General features: G+C 40.7%; 1 protein-coding gene across 1 annotated transcript in view; it reads right to left on the bottom strand.

Annotated features, from left to right (window-relative positions):
• The window catches only part of DLGAP2 (DLG associated protein 2), a 1278043-nt gene that overhangs the window by 602247 nt on the left and 648194 nt on the right, over window positions 1-27602 (bottom strand). The window lies entirely within an intron of this gene.

Genomic DNA, 27602 nt, shown 5'->3' with positions numbered 1-27602 from the left:
TTCACCACAAAGCAAGGGGTTTGTGAAGATCACAGGAAGATCACTGATAGATTACCACAAAATTGGATGCCTTCGCCTGAAGCCTGGCTCACCCTAGGGAGCCTCTCCCACTACTGGGCTGTTAGGGCTCCAAAGCGGGGCATAATCAGAAGAGTAAACTAATTTCTTCAGGGGTGGAAACTACCACACAGACTATTTCATCAACAACGTGCTAATGCCATTGCAAAAAGAAGAAGTCAAAAACCACAAACTCAAGCCAAAGGAAAAAATTGTACAAACCCTCTGATGCCTCCATGGCTATGGAAGAGGATCCACAAACGCCCCAATCCCAAAGTGACAAAAACAAAAATATCTTTAACGTGACAGCAGCACTAACCTTGGCAGCTCCTGGCTCAGTTCCTGACACATACCAACCTATGAAAGAAGTAGCACAAGCACATGGCCATAGTCCCTCAACTACGATGCTAGCATCATCATCTATAGTACCTACACCAAAGGATGACAAGGCCACAATTAAAGGCATCCTCAGCAACAATGGTGGCATCCTAGGTTCAGCAAAGAAAAGAACAATAGCTGACTACTTCAACAGACACACCCGTCATCTTATCCACCAATATACAACTACTCCAACCGCCAATTGGCGAGCCAATGGAAACCCAATTCCACCTCCCAAGATAGATACGATATCTCTCATAACTCCGCCCTGGGGAATCAAAAGTAGACCCAGCCAGGCACCACAGCAGTCAGGAAACTACTCCGTAACAGAAATTCCATCAGGAAGCCCCCCTGACATTATGCTTGCAGGAATTGATCTGTTTTCTAATAACCTGGAAAATGACCAAAGGAGTGTCTAATCTTTTCCACAACTGATCCCCCCTCCAAACCCAATGGACAGCCCACTGCAGACTAATATTCCACTGAAAGTAAGTTATAAAAAAGTGTCATCATCACAATAATACCAGATCCACACCACAAGGGGGGCAAAAAAAGGCACCAGCTTTCCATCAGTACAAGGCAACCCAGCAAGCGGCAAACAGGACCAATGAAGCCTACATTTAGGACAGGGCCTGGATGAGGTTGCCCCCAAAAGTGAAAAAAAAGGAAAATCCCAACCACAGAAGAAATTGTGGAATTAGATAATACCCCCATGCAGAGTATTAGCTCCTTTGAAAACCAATCCTCTGACACCAATCCCAACAGAGAACAGGACAAGCTACTAGCTTCTATAGGCACCCCACTGGCTACCATGGTAAGAGCTCTAACATGACAGTCATACAAAACAGAACTCCACCTTGACTTAATCAAAGCCCTGGCTATCTCAATACTAAAAATAAAGCAAAAAGTTGATTCATTAGCAGGGAGGACAAAGAACGTCAGAAGTACCTCACGCCCATGGAGCTCCACCTGCCAGCAGATTGTGGAAAAATTGTGCACTCTGCGGGAGGCACTAAATTCTATAATTACGGACATAAAATGGGCCCTACAACTAGAAATAAGGAGCAGCCCAAGACGGTCTGTCACAAAACTCACAGAGAATGGATTCGGTCAAACCACACAAAAAACTGGCCCCAGATGGGAGCCCGCTGATAAGACAATTATTTTAACACCACCGTGGCTGGGAAGGCCACCAATATTGAAAGTGACGCCAAATGAACTTCCGCCCATGGAATTAGGAGACTCATATAAGGAGACTATTCAACTCTCTGCAGTACAAGGACCTGCCTTAGATGAAAAAGACAAAATCTCCTATGGGCCTCCCAAGTACAGAGTAACCTCTGGTGAAAATCAATAGTCTGTCACTTTATCAAAAAGAGCAAAAAAAGACAACAAAGGCTAGGGACAAGATTGAGAAAGAACGACTCTTAAACATATCCGTTCTGAATCGAATAACAATAGAGAAAATTCTTCCCAACGTCTATCCAATGTTCAAAATCAGCTTGAAGGAGAAGAGTGAACCAAAACCAGCAACAACGTCCAGACTCGCAAATCTAGAAAATCTGGTTCCCGCATCTATTCCAACAAAACATATAACCGAACATGACTTAGCACAAAGGACTGTGGTGCATTCCCAGGAGACACAGCATCAAAACATTTGGGAGCAGAGAGAAGTCCTGCTGCGAAACAACTGCAATATAAAGAAAGATTTAAAATTAGACCAATTACCATCCTGCCCACCCAAGGGTATCCACACACCAGTTCTCTCAGCAATTACACAGAATACAGGTCTTATAATAAGCCAAAGCTCATCGGCCCCAAATATAGCCCGCCGTAGCCACATACAGAGGACGCAGTATCCACCAGCCTGGGTCTTGACATCAGACCCACAGGAAGCTGCACGCTCCACAAAAAACCATGGGCCCGATTCACAGAACTAACTTAAGACAAAATCCTAAACTTACTACCATTTTGGTATTCACAGAAGGCACTTACTCATTTCGGTATTCACAGAAGTTAGGAGTCCTAACTTTAGGACTCCTAAATGCCTTCTGTGAATACCGAAAGTCTTAAAATTAGGATTTTTCTCAGTTTAGTAGTAGTATAGTTAGGACTCCTAACTTTAGGACTCCTAAATGCCTTCTGTGAATACCGAAAGTCTTAAAATTAGGATTTTTCTCAATTTAGTAGTCCTAAATTTAGGACTCCTAACTTTAGGACTCCTAAATGCCTTCTGTGAATACCGAAAGTCTTAAAATTAGGATTTTTCTCAGTTTAGTCATAGTATAGTTAGGACTCCTAACTTTAGGACTCCTAAATGCCTTCTGTGAATACCGAAAGTCTTAAAATTAGGATTTTTCTCAATTTAGTAGTCCTAAATTTAGGACTCCTAAATGCCTTCTGTGAATACCGAAAGTCTTAAAAATAGGATTTTTCTCAGTTTAGTAGTAGTATAGTTAGGACTCCTAACTTTAGGACTCCTAAATGCCTTCTGTGAATACCGAAAGTCTTAAAATTAGGATTTTTCTCAATTTAGTAGTCCTAAGTTTAGGACTCCTAACTTTAGGACTCCTAAATGCCTTCTGTGAATACCGAAAGCCTTAAAATTAGGATTTTTCTCAGTTTAGGAGTCCTAAGGTTAGGACTCCTAACTTTACAACTACTAAACTGAGAAAAATCCTAATTTTAAGGCTTTCGGTATTCACAGAAGGCATTTAGGAGTCCTAAATTTAGGACTACTAAATTGAGAAAAATCCTAATTTTAAGACTTTCGGTATTCACAGAAGGCATTTAGGAGTCCTAAAGTTAGGAGTCCTAACTATACTACGACTAAACTGAGAAAAATCCTAATTTTAAGACTTTCGGTATTCACAGAAGGCATTTAGGAGTCCTAAAGTTAGGAGTCCTAAATTTAGGACTACTAAATTGAGAAAAATCCTAATTTTAAGACTTTCGGTATTCACAGAAGGCATTTAGGAGTCCTAAAGTTAGGAGTCCTAACTATACTACTACTAAACTGAGAAAAATCCTAATTTTAAGACTTTCGGTATTCACAGAAGGCATTTAGGAGTCCTAAAGTTAGGACTCCTAACTTCTGTGAATACCGAAATGAGTAAGTGCCTTCTGTGAATACCAAAATGAGTAAGTGCCTTCTGTGAATACCAAAATGGTAGTAAGTTTAGGATTTTGTCTTAAGTTAGTTCTGTGAATCGGGCCCCATGATTGTCCACACGGAGCACTGACCCCACCTGCCAGAATTAGATCAACCCCTTCTGACCATTTTACTTTTGCCCAAGATTCCAACAAAAGTCAATCCGGCACACACCCAAGTGGGGATAAATTAACAACGCTGGTACTCAATCCATATTATCCATCGGAAGGGAGCCATGGTGTCCTGAACCACTCGAATCTTTTAAGGTTGTTCCACGCTACTCCAAGCAAACTCAAAATCGATTGTGAAGATATCCTGAGTGTTGAGTTCATTACCACAACTGAGTGTAGAAATGGAACAGAAGATACAGTCATAACCCTAAAAACAAACCAATTGGCTGAAGCTATTTTAGAGCAAAGGCTGGCCTTCGAAGACTGGGGCATTAGAATCTAAAAAATTCAAGCACCAAAATACCCAGCGCCACTAAAAATGTCAAAAGACCAAACCAAACAAAAAACGTACCCCCACAGCATTCTATGAGGGACCAGACACTCTTACAACCACTCCCAGCTAGAAAACATACACATAGCTCTCTCTTATTCTTCAACAAGTGGAGCCATCAATAAAGTCGCCATGGGAAAAACCCTGGGAGAACATACATTAGACTGGAGTTGGATTCCATTCACCCTCTCCAGGGAGACAGAGAGTTGCTCCTGGCGTCAAGCCAGGCCCAGCCAGGACAAAACAATATATAAAGTTCATGACATGGAATGCTGCCAGAATAGCAAGATCATTAAACTCCGAATCTGCAAAATAATTGCTGAGGCAACCAACGTTTTCTGTTTACAAGAAACATAGTCACTCACCCCGCAAACAATCACTGGCTTCCAAGGAGTGCATCGGATAGCAAGAATAAACAATATCTTTGGGAGGCCATTGGGGGGACTATCAACCTACGTGAATCTCAACTTGAAACTAATAGTAAAAGAATTGCCGAATCAAGACAAGATGCTCCAAGTGACTACACTGGAAAGAACTATCACAACCGATGTTTACTTCAACAGCCCCAGCATCACATGAGCAAAATGTTACGTCAGCTAATCAAAAACTTGGATCAAACCCTCTCAAATTATGTTAATTATGACATAATGCTCTGCGGGGATTTTAATCTGAGAAAATTGGGACAGAATCATACTGGACGCCCACCAACAAAACATCTGAGTAACAAACTGGACAAGATACTATTAAAACATGGACTGAAGTTCATACAGACAATAATTGAAACCTCTAACCCATCCCTCCAGGTTTCAAAAACTTTTAGTGGCATAAGAATCATTGACTACGTGTTTGCCTCAGGAAAAATCGTGGAACACCTTTGGAGTTTTGCTGCCCTCCCCTTACAAGCAAGTGACCACCTACCACTCCTCACACCATTCAACCTTAGTTTGGATAAACAAGAAAGACACAAGATGTTGGGCTACTCCCTTAAAGTAGAAGATACACTACTAACTCGGAGCCCTGTCTGTGTGCAGAAAATAAATTTATGGAAATCAAACAATGGGTCATTCACTTCAGGCCCAACGTGTTGAACATCTATTAGCCTGCTGGGAACCAATAATTAGGGGCATCCACAAACTAATTACCAACTCATCAAGGCATGGGTTCCCCAGACGAAAAACTTATAACAATAACCAAACTATTCTGATCAGTGCAGAGCAAATTCTCAAAATGACAGAAGCATGCCATAAGACTCATAACCAATTTTCAAAAAGGGCGATAAACAAAATCCCGCCTACTATTGCATGATTGCCCTTTTGGACATAGAGGCCAAGATATATGCCTCAGTCATTCTAAAAGATCTGGAGGTATGGGCAGCTACAAATACAATAATTCCGTTCTGTCGAACAGGATTTAGGGCAAACTCTTCCACAATGGACTACAGAATTACCCTCTCATACCTCATCCTCCAGGCGAACACTCAGAAAAAACAAAAGCCCTTTGTGCATGCTTCGTAGACTACTCATCAGCATTTGAGCTGGGGGACAGGGGCATTCTATGGAGTAAACTCCAGGCATGGGGCATTCCAATCTATCTACTCAATGCGATTATTGCACTCTATTCATCAACTTGGGTGAGGGTCAAGTTGTCGGCTACTGCTTTATCAAAAAATATCAACACCATTCAAGGCCTAAAACAAGGACGTGTCCTAGCCACAGTCCTCTTCAACCTGTATACGGCAGATATGTCCGCATCACTGAATCAGGCAAAATTAATTCCCCAAAAAATAGGAACAACCAAGATTACGATCTTACAGTATGCTGATGACATAGTTCTTTTGATAATTCAAAAATAGGGATCCAGAGAGCCCTTAAAGCCCTCCATACCTACAACATGAAAAACAAGATGGTAGTTAAGACTTCAAAAACATAAGTGGTCTTGTTTGGAAGGACGCATAAGAAAACAAATTGCTACTGGTCACTTGGTCCCTCAAAAATAACAGGAGCCAAATCATACAATTATTTGGGTATTTGGTTGTCGACAAAAGGTGGACCTAAAATGCATCTGAATCACCTCAAAGATAAGGCTGCACTAATTATCACCAGATAATTGAATGCCTCCCTCGAAAGCCCTTCTTCAGAACCAATTCGAAAAGTACTCAGGGCAACATTACCATCCGCCATCACTTATGGCAGTGAGGCTTTCCCAGGACTTTTCATCAAAAGCATGGAAAAATTAAATCTACAAGCCTACAAAAGAGTGTTTAGGCTGCCATATTACACCTGGGGATCGCTGGTGAGACTGGAATTTGGCCTAGAGGCCCTAAACTTGACCGACATGGGCTCTATCATGAAATACTACCATAGATGTATTTCGGCCACACCTGGCACCCTGAAGTTTATCCTTCAAAACATACTCCATACCAAAAATAGCCCCTGGAGAACATATTTAATGGCCTTAGCAGATACCCTCCAAATTGACCTAAGTGTATTAAATTCTCCATCGATTCCTTGCTCGGCGGTGAAAAACATACTGAAGAAACAGACAAGATTCCTTTTGAAACTTGCTGATGTGTAAAATATCAAGACTATCTCATTCTCACATGCCCTGGGAGCCTCGTATGGCAACGAACACCAGGTTGGCCTGAAGCCAGAGCTATACCTTAGTTGTTCTATTCAAAAAGCGTGCGTCACACTTGGTTGCGAGGATGATGACATTACAAATTAAAGGCTTTAACCCAAACTGGTCAATCCTCTCCAATATAGTGAAGTGCAGGCTGTGTGGTTACAAACTTGAAACTTTCCCCCACTTACTTTGCTGCTGCCCATCACTACTCTATCCTAGATGGATGTTATCAAAGCCACTCTTTCTAATTAATGGCCTAAGGACCTGTACATACGCCACGACCTGGATATTTACCACTACAGTCCCCTCGGATCAGGCCCGAATTGGCAAATACTTCAAAGCAGTGCAGGATCACCTTAAAACAATCCACTTAAGTGCAGCGATGATCGCTGAATAATAAAATGCACATGGCATCTAGTTTTACCACATGATCTTTTTTGCATTGACTGTTGACTGTAAAACACGATTTTATTCTTTTGATACTACAAGATCGTGATGGTACTCAAGTCCTATCAATCTCAATGCACTGTGCACTTTGACTTAAAGGCAATTAATCCTCTATGAAATGTCTGCTGACTGCAAAATATGCATTTTATTTTCGCTGATATCACAAGATCGTGATGGACATATGGTACTCAAGCTCTATTAACCTCAATGAATTGTGCACTTTGACACAATGGCAGTCATTTTAAACAATCGTATTCCTAATAAGATAACCACAGTTGTTATATATTTTTATTTTTATGCATGTCCAATGTGCTATATTGTTAAGGTTTTATTAAATCACACAATAAACCTATTTCTTTGCATTGACAAGAAGAGGGTTTTAGAAGCAATTATTTACATGGATTGTTATAACAGTGAAGACCAATGGGTCGCCACAGGAAAATGACAAAAAGAATTTGAAATGAATTTAAAATGTTTTATTAACAAAGTTCGTATGGTTAAAGCATTGATTAAAAGATAATTAAATCTTAATTGCTATCATTACACATTTAAATTGTTCAAAAAATCAATCTTTTGCTTGAGATAAAGCATTACAGGAATCAAATTTATATAAAGAATACAGAATTACCAAAAGAGTGTTCCATGAAGGAAAGCCCTTAATCTACATAAAGAAAGGAAAGGGATTTCACACTGATAAGGTGTTTGCTTCAGAAAACCAAATAAAGGTTTCTTATGTGAGAAATAATTATGTTTAGGCATGAAGTCTATGCACTCAGGCAGTGGAGATTCAGCAGAGGGGAGAAGGATCTTCTTGGCTTGAAGTCAGCATGCATCAAGCATGTTTAAAAAATGAGTAAGGGAGAAAGAAAGTATGGAAGGGTAGTTGAGACTCTCCCTAAATGTGCAGAAGTCTGAACTAATCTATGGAACACACTATTGTATTTTGACAAAAATATTAATTGCAACATTCCAGCTTGTTTCCACTGTCAAGAACCAATCAGTTTTTTTAAACTCTGGGAGCAAGTATACTCTCCATTTTCTCATGTCTAAACAATTATCCATGCATGGCTATGTCCTTGAGTTCTTCTACTGGACAAACTGCTGGGTACATTCAGCTCTTCCCATGAGTCTTTCATCCTGGTATCATCTCCTCCTCCTGATGGGAACCTTACTATCAGTCGTCTAAAACATAACAAACTACTATTCACTAACTAATAGAATGCTTCTGGAACAACACTGCATCTGTAGTGGAAAGAAAGAAAAATAGCATACAAAGAATATATGTGCAGACCTCTTTGCCTAAAACATATGACTTTGAGATTCAAAATGGCAGCAATATTATGTTAGCTTAGCTCAGTTTAACATATCAGCTTGTGTGTTGCTGTTAATGGCTAATTGTGGTTACCTGCTGCAAATTATATGATGAATATTAATATGCATACATTATTAAACATTTTAAATCATACTTTGTTAATGAATGCATTTAATTATGCAAATGGAAAATTACTTTCCCTGAATCCCCCCACTGATGGCTGGAATTGCCATCACAACAAATACGAATTAATCTTCAAGGAACAAATAATTTTTCTGCTGAGTCCTCTATCTTACCTTTTGAGTTCTGTAACTCCTTCATTCTCTTTGTTTCATTCATTTATGTTTCCTAGTTCCCTTGCTTTTGTCTCTTCTCCCTATCAATTTTCCCTGCAAACATCTAAATCCCTTATATAAAGCAAATAGGCAAATTATGCAAATACCAATAATCAAAATAGGCAATTGCATATCACCTAATAATCCATTACCAAAGCTTCCAATCAAACTACTTATAGCAGAAACTCCTTTTTCTGATGTTCCTGGAATATTAGTTGCTTCTAAATCTTCTAATCCAGGTTTTAAGATAGAAATGTTCTGTGCAAATTCCTCTGTACTTGTGTCAGGTATGTATGAAGGACAATGTTGCACTTTCAGCACCTTACAGACTCTGACTTTTTCGACTAATAATATATCTGAAGCCCATCGATCTTGCAAGACCATAGATCTAATAGCTACTAATCCTGTGTTTTTAGTAAAGCACGTGACATACTACTGACTAATTTGTCCACTAATGTAAAACAGCTTTCTAACTGTCTCATCAATTAAGACTACTCCTAATGGTGGAATAATAGCAGCAGAGATACCTCCCACTAATTGTGTTCCATCGTTAGTACTATGTCTAGGTCTAAGAGATGGATTCTTTGTTACGGTAAATTATTCACATGATACATCTTTGGGAATTCTAAAGCTATGTAACAAGTAACTTCTCAATCAGCAGGCAGTTGGAAATAGGCATCATGTTGACATACAAAGTATAATTCAGGAACAACTGGTTCTTCTCCAGTTAATATTTGAACAGGCCCTTCCAAGAATTTCAAAAGTGTGCACACATCCACTTAATCCCATGTGCCTAGCTCTAATGTGAGTCCGATGAATATTTTTACTTAAAACCATTTTGCAGTATAGCTTACATGCATAAAAAATGTCAAGACGAAAACTTGAATTACTTAAAATCCATACATTAAAAAGAGTTCGCTTGGGACTTTATCTAATTTCAATTCTAAAAAATAATATACTATGTACGTTTAAAAGGAGAAAGGTTACCTATACAGCATTATGACGAAATTTGATGTATCATTTTTAAAATGTGCCTTTAGTCAAGTCAGCAACAAAACTATTTTCTAGAGGCTGACTTGTTGCAGGTTGAGACTCCTTCAGTGTTGCTGGGACCATCTTCTTCAATAAGTCTAAGGCGTAACTCGTCCATATATCTCCCAAATCTAGCCAAGTCTGACGGTAGGGTGCAAAAAAATTCATTTTGTGTAAATGCAGAGTCGCTTTACCCGATTCACTTAACTAGCACCCAAGGTAATTATAGGATTTCGCAGCCAAGATAATCTCTTTGCCCACATGCCATTTTGTAGTGCTTTTTTTGGACAACGACCAAAAATCATTACTTTGGTCTTATGAGAATTTATTGTTAATTAATTTATCTCGTTGTATATGTTTAGGGTGTTTAGACCCCTTTGTGGTCCAAATTGAGTATGGTCCATCACCACTAAATCGTCAGCGTATTTGAAATTTGTTAGCACCGATTTTGGGGATTGACAGATTGGAATTGTGGAGCATCTTACCCAGATCTGCTGTATATAAGTTAAAATGTATAGGGGCTAGTATGCATCCCTGTTTTAGTCCACAATTTGTTAAGCTTTTTTTTGTTGTGGTGTTATCTGCTAGTTTAACTTTAATCCAAGTATTACTATACAGTGAAATTATGGCATTAAGGAGACCTACTGGAATTTGACAGTTGCGCAATTTAGCCCAAAGCTTGTTTCGGGGGGCACCCCATCAAAGGCTGCTAAATAGTCTACAAAGCAGGCAAAGACTGTTTTTTTCTTTTTGACGTTTGCTTGCTGGCTTAAATACGACAAGGCCACGATGTTATCAATTGAAGAGCAGCCTTTGCGAAATCCTGTTTGATAGGGAGGTAGGATTTCATTCTCTTAATCCATCTTTTTAATTCTATCAATACGGTACTTGCATAGGCTTTCCCTTCAATATCCAATAGGGCAATTAATCTATAATTTATTGGTTCTGTATTGTCTCCTTTCTTGAATATTGGTTGTAAAAATTACCTCTGCCATGAATCGGGCACCTTGGCTTGTAATCGGCATTCGATAAATAGCTAGGATGGAACTTTTCCCCAATATGTCGGGTCTTCTCTAAACATTGCTCCTGGAAGACCGTTAGGCTCCGGAGCCCCATCTTTTCTTATCTTTTTAATTACTTTTTCAACAGCAGAGCAGTCTTTGCCCACGGTTTCAATTGTGATCTCCACTTCTACGTTTGTGCTCTCAATGGGGCATTCCGCTATGCTTCCAGAATAAATGCAAGCATGTCTCAACCATGCATCAGCGTGGACAGAATTACGCCTGTCCACTTTAGCATTTTCCAAAAGGGCTATATATTGCCAAATCTGTCGATGTTTATGGGGCTTTGTGAGCTCATGGATCATTATCCAATCTTCCTCTAACTTGTTCTGTTTTAGCGTCCATAGCAGATGTTTGCGCTCATTATAAAATTCTTTGCACTTCTCTCCTGTTCTTAGCGTCCCAGCAATCCTATGAGCTCTTTTTGCCCAATTTAGGTTACGTGTTATATCACTGAGTTTTGTGCTGCATTGCCTAGTTTGTGATATGGTTTTCATTTTTGGTTGGAAATTGGCTTTCTTGTAGTTACTGAGAGCAGTTTTCAAGGCGGATGTCCACGTCATCCAATTTTCCATACTGGGCTTGCTACCAGGATGATTACCTCTACCCTCTTGTTCATCTTTCCATGCGTTTAGTGTGGTGGCATTGTGCTCATTCCATTTATCCTTCTGACTAATGAGTATTCCTCAGTCCCTGTTGAATGAGCTATTACGGAAGCTTGTTCCCGTTGCTTAATAGTGATATTCAATACAACCTGGAGAATTGCATGATCGCAAGTATCATGTGCTTTTATTTCAAAGTGAGCTATTTTCTGATTAAGTTGATTGCACGGAAAGATCTAATCAATTGTCGAGCAATTCTTAAATGTGGCCGTTGCTGAACAATTTGGGTCTGAACTTCTTGATATTTCCTCGGTGGACTTAAGGTCATAATTTTGTAGGAAGGTGTTGAAAATTCTTTCAGAGCTAGTTAAATACATCCTGTTACTCGTCTTCATTCCCAGATGATGCAAATTGAAATCACCCACAATCACTTTAGCTGGTAACAAATGAATGCATAGAATTTCCTGTATGGAAATAATCATGGATTCTGTAGCCTCCAATTTAGACTGACCATGCACGTTTATATATACATTTATTACCAGGAATGAAGCACTACCTTCTCTGTCCCCTTTTCCCTCAACTACAAGTGCCTGTAACATATCTGACTTGGTTTTTATCTTCCTTACTGTCAAATGTTTTAAGTGTTTTACATAAATCGAGATCCCACCCGATGGTCTACCATACCGGTTGCGTTTAATTGCTAATTTATGGAAACGGGCATAGCCTTCCAGATGTACGGACTCTGTGGCCCAAGTTTCTTGTAGGCATAGAATGTCTCCTTCCTGCAGTATATTTATTGCTGTTGCTTGTTTAAGAGCATTACGTATGCCTGCCACATTCCAAGAAACAATTTTGAGATTGGATTTTCTATTTCGGTTGGGGCATGAAATGCTAGACTTTTCTGCTATTGAAGGATTTATGGTAGGCTGCTCTTGTGGGATTGGCGAGACATCGGAAATAGCCACTTGAACATAAGGAATAACGAGTACGACTCTGTGTCTCACTACTTGTCTTGCTGTGTTGATCCTTCCTTTGGATTTTATGTAGTACATCATCTTTTGTGTTTGTGATCGTGTCCTCCTGTGTATTTTTATAGTTCTGATCTGGTTGTGTTTTCGAGGTGCCTCTCAATATGCCATGCGAGTGTTCTTTTGCTTTCTTTGTATTTTTAGCTGTATTTGCTGATTCAAGTAAAACTAATGGATACTTTTCTTGCTCTGGCTCCATTATTGCAATCCCCCAATTTTTAAAGATTTCTTTCTCCCTGAGCACCGCTTCTAACATATGTTGATTTATCCAAGTTACTATAGTGTCTTCATGGGGGATATCTTTGTCCCTTGGTATGTGTTGAAGGAGCCTTAAAATATCCCCCCTATTTAATGTGTCGTGCCTACCCTTTGATTTATATAGTGGTTGAAAAATGCTTTTACTTGTATTACTAGTGTAGACAGAGTTTAATGTCTTGCCAGTCACAGGCTGTAGATGTATTGTTCCTTCGCCTAGTATCTCTCTATGAAAGTTGGATATAAAAATTGGGTATGGCTTTTTATTCAATTGCCTATCCTGATTTTGAGCCGATTTTGTTACTGGCTCTGTCAAGAAGTACGCTGACTGTCCCCAACTTCTTCTAATTTGTGTAGTCTTTTGGCACTTCAGTTGTTTTCTTAGTCTTTTCTTCATACGTCGTGACAGGTTTGGCTGCGTAGTACGGGTTAGATTTTCCTCTCTAGGATCCTTTTCCATGGTAATTTGCTTGGATGTAGCAAGTATTTTATTACCACCTGTATTAGTTACTTTTGTTTTTAGGTCCTCATTTAGGGTGAACAGGACTTCCTGGTTTGTCGCTAATTTGTCAATTGTTGGGCAACAGGCACAGTCTGTGTTTAATGTAGTTGCATAGACTTGGGACCGCATTATTAATGTGTTCAAATTAGCCAGTTTTTGATGAATCCCTGATATTGCTTTTGCCATAATATTGAGCAAGTCTACTTGGACATTCTTCTTATTTGATTGATAATTCAGTGCCTCTAAGGTGGGTTGTGATGTTTTAAAAAAGATATTCCATATAGTTCCTGGGTCAGTTACTACTGCGGAATGATTGATATCAGGGTTTTGACAAAGGTTGTCCTTAACCGGGCTTTTGCTGGAAATTATTTCACTCTCTACTATTGGGTGAGTTTGTATGTTATCTTTACTGTTAAGTGTCCTGTGTTCCAATGTGTCTACCACCATGATCTGGGATTCCGTACCTTGAGGGCTTGGATTTTCCACTCCCAATGATTCCTTTGTTATATTATTTTGTATTCTAGGCAACTGTGTTGGCGGGGTCAATATTTGTATTGTAGTTACTGAGACCTGATCAATTCGATTTTTTTCCACATGTTGTATATGCTTTAATGATTGATTATTGATTTTTACATGTACCTCGATTGGTTGATGAGCCCCAATACTCAAACATTGTTCTCGAGTTTTTTGGCAGCAATGGCTTAGAAGGTACTTCAGGTGGATATATGATCCGTTATGAGGAGTGGTCTCCTGTAGTCAGACGTTCCAAATCCATAAGAGACCCCCATGATTGATCCTTGTGTTCTCTTAATTCTTGTTCCAGCTGAGTCCCAGTTAAATCTATGGACCCTTTAATGTAATTAATTTGTTCATTCATTGAGTTTTTTCCCCTATTGGTGTAATCAGTGCAGGTAGTTGGTCCTATCCCGCAGAATGGGAAAGTATTGCACCCGCTGGATCTTTTAAAAAGTCAAATTTACTTGCTATGTTAATGGATTTTGCAAACATTCGATACACTGGTGAGATTAACGGTAGAGCCATCCCCTCTGTTTTTGCTTTATTATTCTTTACCGTCAAGCCTTGAGGTTTTTTTTTTCCTTTTTATCGGAGGAAAGGGCGCTCTCTCTCGTCCTCACCTCATAACTCGCATTTTCTAGTTGTATTTATTTTGCTTTTTTCTTCGTAACCTTTTGATCAGAGTCCCCCTTTTTTTTTTTTGGGGTTTGATCTTAGTCACAAAAGTTCACGACAAGGGTTGTGACCGCTGACTGCCCCCCAGTATTGTCCACAAACCCCTGGAGCAATATAATCAACAGTAGCAGCCTACTCGGCAACGCCAGAGAAGTAGCAAGTTATTTGCCAATTTGCCAAGTTGCCCGCTTGCCTGCCTGCCTGCCTTCACTTCAGGCTGCCACAAGAAAGGTGTGAACGGAGCACACCGGACCAAAGTCCATACGCCGGTCAGCCCCTTCTAATTGCGGTAACTCCAGCTGAGTCCCCCGGCCCCCCTAGGGCTGCCCAGTGCCCAGCACTGTAACTGTCGACCCCCCATCGCACCCAGGGGAGACCGGCTTGCAGGCGGGGCTCCTCTCACTCTCTTGCAGCAACACGGCGAGCCCCCTCAGTGCAGGGGGAACAGCTCTTCTCACCTGAGCTCACGGGGGTCACAAGCTCCTCTCGCCTGCAGCCGTAGCTGGCAGTCCAGGGGCCGGGTTAGATTCAGCAGCGACGGCGAACAAAACCGGGAACCAGGATCCGGGGCCACACTCCGGCTCCCAGGGCCCAGCTCGGCTCCAGCTCCGGTTGCAGGCTCACTTGCGTGCTTGCGTTGACTCCGTAGCAGTCAACTGCATCAGTCCACCTCGTGTAAAAGCATAGTTTTTGTACATGTCGTCTGTTTAATTTTAACCTAGGAAACACCATCTTCCTTTTGCACTCATCTTTCTCTTTTTCCACATATTTTTTTAATCATCTTTCTTTACTGATGCCTTATGACCTTTTGAAACATGTGAGCTCTGCTTTCTTCTAAAGTTTGTATGAATATTTTCTCTAATGGATTTATTGAGCATGTCAAGTTGTTTTCATATGGATTAATAGTGTATATTCTAGCAGGAGACCTAAAGAAATACCAAGCTCTTTCCATCTCCTTAGTTTGTGGATGAGGGTTCATTCTCTTATGAAAAATTACTTCGGAAAGTATGAAATCATAATTGGAAAAATAATACTCAAAATGGTTCTGTCTATAAAATAAAATAACAATATACTACAAGTAATTCCATACAAAAGTGGAATAGGATGATAGGTTACATACTCAGCAGTTGAAGCAGGTAAGTGTGCTCAAACGTAACAATTCTTAGCATCTAGGGCATGTGTGTATTCTTGCACTAATCTAGAATAAATGTTTGATGTGAAATATTCTTCTGAAGCAGCTATAAATGAAGCTGTATGTTTTGTTTGAACTACTGAAAGGGCACATTATATGGGTGTAAAGGTAGACCTAAGGGTCCCTATTTCAGGAGAAATACTCATATTAACAAAAAGAGTGATTAAATCTAACACAACAACAGTTAACGCAAAGCAATTACTCCTGTACATCAATTTTTAGCAAGGAAACACATTTATCTACAGATGGTATTTGCACAGAATATAGCAGTGAGCAAACGTAATATTCTGCTATTGTTGCTACTTGTGCAAATTGAGCAAAACTCATTCATTTAGTTTTTTCATTCAGCTTATGTATAGCAGCCTTTGAGAGGCACTCCTAGCCCTACTCCATCGTCTTCTAAAAATGGCAATACTACTCTTCTACTGCTTCCTTAGGCCCTAGGGATTCTTCTTAAATCTTTATTTTATATACTTTTTACTTCTCTTAAGCAGTAATTTCAGAGTTTCATGTATCAGTTGTCACAGCCTGTTCAATAACTTAGCTCTGACACAGTTCTTTATTTGAAGAAACAATTGTATTGTTGAATTGAATTAATCAAATGTAAAATTAGTTGAATTCAAAATGACAGACAGATTAAAATTGTATGCTGAGATGGTGTAGCATTTATCACGGTGGTTCAAGTGTTTCTGCTCAGTTCATTCGGGCCATATAGTGTGTCGAACTGAATGCATTGTCTGTCTGTGTAATAAGTCCACTCGGATGCAGAATACCTATGCCAAAGTTCTCTTGCTTTCTGTGACCTTCTTAGCGTCTGTTGATCTTCTTCCTTGTCACTAACATCATTTGAATCTGTCCCTTTGATAATTGTTTTTGGTATGCGTTCAGCTAACACACCAGATATCAGTCGATCTCTGCTCTTCGGCCACTCCTCTCTCTTTTGGGCTCTCAATCAGGGTTTATAAAGTGTGGCTAACTACCTGTAAAGGTCTCAAGGTGCTGGGGGGATGGAGGGCTGCTGATACAAGGCTCTCCCACTTCTTTCTCTTTTTCCCACACCAGGGTCGCTCATTTGCACCTGTGGTTGCACTGCAGTACTTCCTCCATCTTATCTGAACTCCTCTTCCTCCTCCTCAGGCGCTTCCACACTACTCTATGAGATTTATGGGACTTGGACTGCAGGGGAACACTGGTGCATGACACCCCCTTCGGTCCTTATGGACGGCTAGACACAGAAAGTTGCACACTTGCTCCAGACGTCACCACCTAGGTGAGTGAACATCTTACTTTCTGGGTGCAGGAGGCATGTATCCAGTTAGGTAATATGCTACATTTTCACTGCAGTATTGGTGATCAGGATCACCTGATAGGGTCCTTTCCACCTCGGCTCCGAGCATGACTTCCGAACGTTCTTCTTCACTAGAACCTAGTCACCAGGACTAAGGTCATGGCATTGCTCTTGATTCAGAATAGCAGTGACAGTTTCAACCTGCTGAGATACAGAACATACCCCATCAGCAGCAGTGCAGTAGGCGAGAATCATGTCATCTGTAATATTTACAGGTGCATTCACAGGCACAGCAGGCAGTCTCATGGCATTTCCGATGAGTATTTCAGGTGACAACAATCCTGTTCTTCTGTCAGGGTACTTCCAAGGCTCATCAATACCAAAAGCAGAGCATCTGGTCATTTCAAAGAAGTGGGCACACACACTTTGGCTAAACAAGACTTCAGTGTACCATTAATCTGTTCAACAATTCCTGAAACTTTTGGTTTGCAGCTACAATGCAATCTTTGTTCCACTGCTAGTGCCACACACAACACATTCTAAGGATCTCATTTTCCAGCGAAAGTGCAAATCCAAACCTTGGAATGTGTTCTTGCGACAGCAGTTTGGCAACAGTGAGACTGTCATTTATCTGTGTTGTGTAGGCCCCCACCCACTGAGAGAAAATGCACACTATTACTAGGACATATCTCAGCCCGGTGCAGACAGGCATCTCAATGAATTCCAACTACATTCTGTTAAAGGGCCCTCCTGATCTACCTATGTGACTTATGGTTACTGGTGTTCTTCTCCCTACATTTATTTGCTGCCAGGTCTCACATCTATTTCACAAATATTCAGCCAGAACTCTAAATCATGGGTTGAACCAATTCTGTTTAAACAATATAACCATGGCATCTCTCCCTATGTGTGCAGGACCATGGAAATGTCTAGTCATTGGGAACAACAAACTATTAGGAAATATAGGTCTTTCATCGACTGAGACCCAGATCTCGTTCACAATCTTAATGTTTCCTGCTCTGACCCATCCTTGTTGCTTCGCTTCTGACACTGCTTCCTGCAATCTCTTAATTTCCTCCCAAGTATCAGCCACAGACAACAGCATATCAACATCGGTGTCCTCTTCAGCTTCATTTGTACACTCCCTGTTAAATGCTCATGTCACTGTGACACAATACTGAGTATTTTCCTAGGCATATCTGTTTCCAGACGTAAATAATCATGTTCACTTCTGAAGGCTATGCATTTAGCCACTGCATTCTCTTGCAGTATCTAAGCTTCCAGTAAATGCATCACATATTTCTCATTCTGGATAGCAAACTATCCAAAGTCATGAACCACACCAAAGCCATATTGACTATCAATGAATATTGTCACTCTCATTTGGTCCAAAAGATAACAAGCGACCAGTTCTGCCACTTGAACAGAGGTAATACCTCGGATCCAGGAGACTTACAGTATGTGATGAACTGTACAGACAGAATAATCTCAAATTCCCTGTGTTGTCTCACAAACATGAGCCGTCAACTAAAATTACGTCATTTGGCTCATCAAGGGGTTTGTCTTTAACATCAGGTATTGGCTTGATGCACAAACCTGTGTCATCGAGACAGACATGCTCAATCTCTTCCCCATCAATTTCACTTTCAAGTAATGGTAACAGTGTCGTTGGATTAAGGGTCTGATATCTTTTCAGAGTAACATTTCAGCCGCCAAAATCAATTGTTGATACTTTGTTATTCTGCTATTGGTGAAATATGGAGTTTCTGTATGAGTGAGTCAAATCTTTACTGAATGTGAAATCATCACTTTAACAGGATGTCCCATGACTACACCCTTGCATCTCTCAATACTGATGCCAATCACCGCAACCACTTTAAGGCAGCCAGTCACTCCTGCAGCTACAGGGCGTTGTGCAACTGAGTAAGCCCTGAGAGAGCACAACCTTCCCTTTCACTGCAAAACAGTGAACATCTTATTGTAATCAGGCATTCCTACCCCTAGTGCTGGAGCATGACATGACAGAGAGTTTCTCTCAGCTCTAGGAATACTTTGAACCAAACACTGTCCCATGGAAGTGGATCATGCTCATTTTTGTGCATCAGCTTTAGTAAAGGCGCAGCCATTAGGGAAAAGTTGGATATTAACTGTCTACAGTAGTTCACCATTCCCAGTAACATTCTGCCTTCTCTTTGCATTTTAGGGGGATTCAGTTTAAAAATGGCAGTACTTCTCCCTTGTGTTACCTTTCTTTTTCCCTTCTTAATGAGATGTCCCCAATACAGGACCTTTTTTTGTCAGCACTGCAATTTGCTCGAGGACACCTTGTTTCGATTCTCAGCTAAACAGTTTAGTAGAGCAATTGTATCCTGTTTATAGACTTCTTGTGTAGTTGACACCACAAGCAGGATATCAATGTAGTGTACAGAGTTACAAGGAATTTGAAAAGACACAAGATTCTTTTTCAAAATCTGATTGAAGATCGAAGCGCTCTCTGTATACTCTTGTGAAACTCAGCCCAATGCTGAAACTTTATTTTAGAATAAAAAATAAAATAAAAACTGACTATATTCATGCAAGGGGATTGAAAAGAAAGCCTAGCACGGATAAACCACTGTGAACCCCTCAGCATCACAGGGTATCTGAAATAGTATTGTAGTTGGATTTGGTACCACAGGACAACATGGAATGACAATATTCCTGCACTATTTGATACTTGCCATTCGACTTCTACAACCCCATAATTTGTGAGTTGCACAGACTTCCTACTATCCATCTCGTAATTCCATGTCGTATCATTAACTCAATCACTGGAGTAATTCCATCCACTGTCTGAGGTTGGAGATTGTATGGTGGTAATATCAGAAACTCAGCATTAGGTTGAATTTTTATCAGAACAGATTCTACTGCTTTGATGGGTCTTCCACTAAAAAATATCACACTTCGGGTTTCACAGTATGTCTTATATGAGGAGTTATTTCCTCTGCTATTCTTACAGGAAACAATCCAACCACTGTCCCTCCCCTCATCATTTTAAATTCAACATCCTCATCATGCATTTGAAACTAGACACCATCTGGTGTACATCGCATAGTAGAATTTGACTTGCACCAAATCTCTCCCTAGCAGGTTTACAGGACTCAAATCACATATAGCAAATTGGTGATCTTCCTCAAATTAGTTTAGTTTTACAGGAAACTTCTCTGACACAGGTTTTTTATTTGTTTATTTGTAACACCTACAACTTGGATTTTCTTTCCCAAAAGGGGAAGGTCTGGAAATTCTGATGTTCTAACAGTGGAACAGGTAGCATGCCGGGGTGACCGGTAAGCTTATACATGAGTCTGTGGCATCTGGTAACTTTGTAACATTGCACACCATCGAGTATTATGAGACAAGGAATGAAAGGCTGAATGATACGTATAACAGCTGTTATACGGCCCGGTGATCAAAGAAAGGGCTATAATGTAGTTTGCTTTCTGCTTGCCTTTCAGATATAAACATAAAATACCTCTATTGAAATGATTTGCTGTACTTCGTGATAAGGCAACTGAAGATATTCCACGAGATCCCATTAGCCTAGAGGTAAGCTACCTCTATGGTGGAGTGTTTAATTGGTAAGAATAGCTATATTCTTTGAAATTTTTTTAACATTTCCTCTAAAATTGCACCACGTATTTATACATGTGAGGTGCAATTAAATTGAAAAAATAAACCGAGGAACAGGCGATAGAAAATTCCTTTACCACACAAGGATTTTTAGCGGGGAGAGGCATATGCCTTACATTTTTCTAGTGACGCTATGTGATTCTGAAAAGGTGAGCTAAAGGACTCTTCAAAAAGAAACATTTTTGTCGTAGAGGTGGCTGATAATTGGCAATATATGTACTTAATATATCTTTCCACAGTGGGAGTTCTAAAAACCAGCACAAGATTATACCTGGGGTGGATAGAAACTGTGGTGGTGCTAATAGGTACAAAAAACACCTCTAACTTAATAGTGGGGAGAGTGAATTGAGAAAAGGCTTTCCTAACCCATGAGAAAGTGTTATGTATGAGAGGATGGCTCAACCCTGTTCCCCATGAGTTCTTCCCGGGCAGGTATGAGCTCCTTCCCCAAAATTCATGGGAGTTACAAAACCCCGAACGAGAATGGTGTATATAATTTTAACAAACTCCTAGGCCTATTCCCCATCAGGAGGAGGGTGTTTAGGAAGTAGAGGAGGCAGGAGTTTTTAGGTACCACTGAGGGGGATTATACGTGAAGTCTTTTATGATACTGTTATATTCATTTGTTGCAATAATGCTTTGTTATGTATATGTTTTTGTCATCCTACGCTACTACGACCTTCCCTATTGCGCGTGCCAAAGCGGGTGTTCTGGCAAGATTTGTTAAACATTTTTGGAAAGCCCTTTGTAATTTCCTTTTGGGGGTGATTGTAGGTGGTTCTCAAGGACATTAAGAGATGGTGCATTTGGTACATTAGATGTGGTGGAGGGTGGTGGGTTTACATTTTCTATGCATTCAAATAACGAAGTGTCAATCCTGTCCATAACATTGTTACCAGTTATATCGGGAGACTGGTTTTTATTATGAGTCTTCCCAGGGACCCCAACCTGAGCTTTATTTTTGCCCATATTTTCACAACAGGGAAAGAAACCTTTACAGCACACACAATACTACAATGAAGAGAGAGTCACACTGTCCCAATAAAATCTTAGCACAAAAGATCTTTCCAGCGTAGCAAAGAATAACCTTAAGAGACGGGCCCTAATCCAAAATATTGGGGACAAATGGGGGGCTCAAAGCAGAAAGGAACAAAACAATACAACAAACAAAATCTAGGGAAATGATTACAATTTGAGTCTGATACAACAGTACCTTGTCCACAAACCAAGACTTTCAGCAGCGGACTGTGAATGTTGCACCTCAATCAAATGTAGTGTCCTGTGCACAATTCTTCCGGCACTTCCTGCTGTTGAGTGCCACTGAGAACCAGAACCAGAATTTGTTTCAAAGATAGGAAGGTGCACCAGAAAAGAAGTCCATGTTCCATTTGATTATTTCATCATGTTTCTTTATTGATCATATATAATGTACAGGTTCAAAGCCAGCCAATGCGTTTCGTTCCATGTTACAAAGGAACATCATCAGGTTCAAGAGTAATATTTGTGTGGAAATCATATATATTTTTTGTAGCATAGTATCACCACATATTGTAAAACATTCTCTTCTTAGAAATCACCACCTTTTCCGGTCACAAATGATGACAAGGGACAATATTACGTCCCAATTTGATACCCAAATCCGGGTTGTGAGGACCGTGGCGTGCGGTCTGCTTTTGAAAAAGGATTTTTATTATGAGTCTTCCCAGGCACCCCAAACGGAGCTTTCTTTTTGCCCATATTCTCACAACAGGGAAAGTAACCTTTACAGCACACACAATACTACAATGAAGAGAGAGTCACACAGTCCCAATAAAGTCTTAACAATAAACAATAACAATAAAGTCGTAGCAAAGACTAACTTTAAGAGATGGGCCCTAAACCAAAATATTGGGGACCAATGGGGGGCTCAAAGCGGAAAAGAACAAAGCAATACAGCAAACAAAATCTAGGAAAATGATTAAAATTTTAGTCTGATACAACTGTACCTTGGATCAATGGTGAAGAATGAGAAATGTAAAAAATAACAAGGGCGCTTTGTTGCAGCACCAAGGGGGGTGGAACTGCCTGCCTCTTCCTGGTACTGACGGGCATAGGACAGGCCTGCCCTTAGCTTTACCCAGGCACATCCTGCGCGAGTCCCACACTGCGAGAGGTAGAGGCAGCGCTATAAGCGTGGTGACCACTCCGCCCTCGAGCAGCTGCTGCAAGTTCTCGCCTTGGTGCATCCTGAGACAGGGTGTCCCACCCGGGTGATGTGCAGAGCAAGGAAAAGGCAGCCCCCTAAAAAAATAGCATTGCGCACTGCCGGTGTAGAGGCAGTGCTATAAGCATGGTGACCACTCCTCCCCCCCCCCGTGCAGCAGCGGCAAGTTCTGGCCTTGGTGCAAACCAGGGGCAGGGAGTCCCACCAGTGTGATGTGCAGAGTGAGGGAAAGGCAGCCTCAAACAAAAATAACATCCCGCACTGCGGGGGTAGAAGCAGCACTATAACTGCGGTGATCACGCCTCCTTCCGAGTAGCATGTGAAGTAATGTTGATTCTGTCCGGTTCAAAATTACTTAAATACTTAATAACTGATACACAGTGGCGAAAGAAATTCAATTACTCAAACACTTAATCAGTGGAGAATTCAACAAAGAAAAGAAGAACACACCAATTATGAATTAATTAGAAAATGATGTATTGAAAGCTTAATCACTTTCTGTTCTTTTTTACATTTTTTGTGGTGTAGAAATGACAAAATAAGGCTGTCACAAGCAATCAACAAAGCTTTTTTGAAAAACGGCGTAAGGGTGATTAAGTGATAAAAGGGCAAAAAAGTGCTGGACATGAGTGAAATGTATAAAGTGCTGTACAGATTGTTTATAAAAATGCTCATTCACAAGACATCCGTCCCTAAGCACATGAATATCCAGCCCGACTCGGACTTAATTTGCCTTCCACGGGGACTGGAGAGAATAGGCTATGGATTTGGATAAGCACATCGATGTTTCGACCCAGAAGAGTGCGTGAGTGGAATTGTAGTCACAGTGGGTCTTCCTCAGGACAAGGGGGACAGAGACAGCCAGTGAGAAGAGGTAATGGATACGGAAGGAAGTCTTCAAGAATTGATTAACAATAGGTTGAATTCAGGTGAGTTATTGGAATAAAACACATCAGGGAATGATGAAGGCACTGTTCGGTTGCTCTCTCGGTGCAGCTCACAGAAGGAAAGGCCTTTCTGTCCCCCTTGTCCTGAGGAAGACGCGCCGTAACTACAATTCCACTCACGCACTCTTCTGGGTTGAAAAGTCGACATGCTTGTCCAAATCCATACCCTATTCTCTCCAGTCCCCGTGGAAGGCAAACTAAGTCCGAGTCGGACTTGATATTCATGTACTTTGGGACGGATGTCTTTTGAATTAGCATTTTTATAAATAATCTGTACAGCACTGTATATATTTCACTCACGTGCAGCACTTCTTTGCACTTTTATCACTTAATCACCCTTACGCCATTTTTCAAAAAAGCTTTGTTGATTGCTTGTGACAGGCTTATTTTATCATTTCTACACCACAAAAAATGTAAAAAAGAACAAAAAGTGATTAAACTTTCAATACATCATTTTCTGATTAATTCATAATTGGTGTGTTCTTTTCTTTATTGAATTATTCATTGATTATGTGTTGGAGTAATTGAATTTCTTTCGCCATTGTTTATTATTTATTGTGTTAAAGTAATTTTGAACCCGACAGAACCAACATTACTTCACATTCTATTCACCCAGGTTCTGAGGAGCACTGGGTTACCCCATTATACTTGATATATGTATCCTTTTAAGTAGCTGCTGCTAGTCCTTGCCTCTGTGCACCCTGGGACAGGGAGTCCCAACAGGGGGATGTCCAGAGCGAGGGAGCGAAGTAAAGGCAGCCCCCAACAAAAATAGCTTCATTCTTATGAGTGAGGCCAACACACTTGGGTTTGAAAGGAACTGGATAGTCATTTGAGAATACTAGTTCCTTTTTATCAGCATCAAGTGCAAATTATCCAGATAACAACAGACTAACTCATACTGGGAAAATTTCGGCTGCTATTTTGTTTATGAATTATTGACTAGATCGTGCACATTCATGTTACACAGAGAGATCTTTTCACAACTGTATTAAGATACATATTCTGAAAGTGTCTTTATTAAGAGTGAATCGAAATTCAACCATGTACCCCAGCACGACCAAGCCTCCCACTGCCTTCCAGTGGAGAAGATGTTATTTTTATAGCCCTTTGTCTAGTATGCAAGGTTCTTTCTAGTGTTAGCCCTAATTTTGACCAGAAAAAGAATTCCTATCGTTCATTGCACTATTATTCTTGTGACAAAAGCCATCCCCTAGTGCCCCACTTGAAATGACAGAGGAATGGGCATGTCTTTCTTGAACCTTGCATTATGCTTTTCGAACAAATTACCCTCCTTATCGACACATGACCAAACACATTTTACTCAAGTAAAAGACTTGAAATGTATAGATTAACAAGATAGATATCAACGTGTGCTTCTTCTGGTTTTCTGTGGTCACTAGTACTATGCTCTCAAAATAGAACATAGAAAAGAACAACAGAACACTAAGTTAAATATATGGGTTTTTGGCAATTTGTTAAAGAGCGCATGTAAAGGACATGAGCAAAAAATAAAATCCCCTTCAGCTTGGAGGCAATGTACTCGTACTTTAAAAAAAAGAAAATTATTTTAATGGATAATGATCCGCTGAGCAATACCCACCTCTGTGATTGGGATGCACATCAATAATTCAATGCAGTGTTCTTCACAATGCCGATTTAAGATCTGTTAAGGTGATATAAATTCAGTCGCTATCTCAGAGATAAACATTTGAAGGACATATTTTTAATACTGCTTGTGAGTCTAATCAGGTGCCTGCTTTTGATTGTAGACAAAATGTATTTTTGAAGATTATTATCTTTTGTCAGCCAGACAGCAGGTTCTCAGAGTCGGATTGACCATTTAACCGAACTGGACATTCCCCTGTGGGGCTGAAACCACTGGAGGCCGGTTTTCAAAGGCCCAGGGCCGCCTCTGGGCGTTCAAAAAGAGTCACCAGCTCTCTGCGATTTAATGCAGCAGGCACAACAGGGTCATACGGGAAAGGGTGGGGAAAATGAAAGAGGACAAGAGGCGGAAAGAGAGAGCAAAAAAATAATTAGGCAGGCAGGGTTGAGGCAGATAAGAACATGTTTAGCAGGGGTGCTTTTGACTCCCAGTCCTGCCCTGCAGGTGCTATTACAGAATGACATTCACCTGTTATTTTCCCATACAAGGATGCATAACTTATAATCTAACAAACATACTTATCAAACAGAACAAAACGTGTTAAATATTGTAAAAATGTCCGCGGTAGCCTTTAGGTCGAGCCTTTAGGTCGAGCCTGGGCAGCGCATGCGCTGCCCTGCCAGGCATGCTGTATTCAGGTATGGTTTCGAAGCTCCGCCCACTCTCCGCCCATATTTTTCATTGGCATGTGTTATTGTTCTTTGTAAATGTTGGCTTCTGATTTGTTGATAGGCTTATTAGTCCCTCCTTAGTGCCTCCCTGCCTTCTGTTGTTACCTCCCATGAAGACTGGTCCTTTTACATGTGTCCTAACTTGGGAGCTTTCATTAGCATTTTGGAGAACTATTTCCTTAATGTACACAGGACACACGAGACGCCAGAAGTGGTGGACGCTTCTATGTGTTAGCAGCATGCCATGAGTGCTTTCATTGTGACTGCCCACCATACTCCCACACTCGTGGGACACCAGCAATGGCAGCCGAATGCCCACTGCTTGGCCTGACTGTGCCTGACTGTGCTGCAGGAAAAATCATCACAAATGTATGTTCACACAGTGCTCGGGCGTAATTCAAGAATGATATTTTATAATTTTTCAAGAGATAAACATTCCATTAAAGCATATTGCAAATGCTGCCTGTAGCCTCACAGGTCCATAGGCCCCGTGGAGTGAAAAGTGATTGGTCAGGAAATGTTCTGCCGTGATCAGGCCGGGATCAGGGATTAGGCCGACTGGTAACCTCCTGCTCCAACAACCCACGTCGGGTGCAGTACCGCTGCCTGGAACCGATAAGAGGGTGGTGAGGGTCACGCTGAGGGCTGTCAGACTTCTTCGTCACCCTTTGCTCTGGAATTCCTCAGGCTTCACTCTCAAACCTCCGTGGCGGACGGGAGTGGGGTGCTGCCCTTACACCTACCATACATCAAAACTTCAATGGACGTGATTTAAAGCCCACTCCGAGGGGCAAGACATCAGGGCGCAGGTGATAGCTACCAGGGTTATTTGAGATGCATTGTAAATGAGGGAGTGTTTACACCTTGTTGGCAACAACACGTTTTCGTTTGTTAAAGTGCTCCTGTTTGCCTCAGCTAAAAACAAGTCTGGGAAAATAATTTCACTCAGTAGTCTATACTCTTTTCAGAATTCTTATTGATTACGAAGTAAAATGTAAACACCAGCATCATTTAGGTTGGGAAGGAATGGCCCATGTAAAACGCCAATATTTTTTTACCAGGCCCTGCTGATTTCTCATTATAGTGAGCTAGGAATTTAAAGAGACAAATAACTTTTTCTAATCAAGCTAGGAAGGATCTGTGATTGCCTTAGTGCTCGCTGTTGCCACTGGTAGCATGTTGGTGGTGACCCCCGTACTACTGTTTCAATCTGGCTCCGTGTCTCTTTTTCAACCCCTGGGCTCCATATGAAAAAAATAATGTTTTAAGGGGGTTCTATGCATCCCAGCATTAATTTCACTGAAAGACCTGATAACCATGACTTGTAAACGGAAAGCGCAAAATTGGGTACATGCCTCTTTGATCAGGAAATGGCTAGTTACCCTGGAGCAGCTGCACAACAGCCGAAGGAATTTCTGCTCCGTTTTAGAAAATAAATGTTTTGTGTGGGAAAGCTGTCTTTATGGGAGGGTAGTGGTTGAGCATGGTG

Source organism: Triturus cristatus, chromosome 6 (assembly GCF_964204655.1).
Source record: "Triturus cristatus chromosome 6, aTriCri1.1, whole genome shotgun sequence".
In the NCBI taxonomy this organism is placed as follows: domain Eukaryota; kingdom Metazoa; phylum Chordata; class Amphibia; order Caudata; family Salamandridae; genus Triturus; species Triturus cristatus.
Note: the sequence above shows the minus strand (reverse complement) of the source record. Positions and strands in the feature narration are given on the sequence as shown.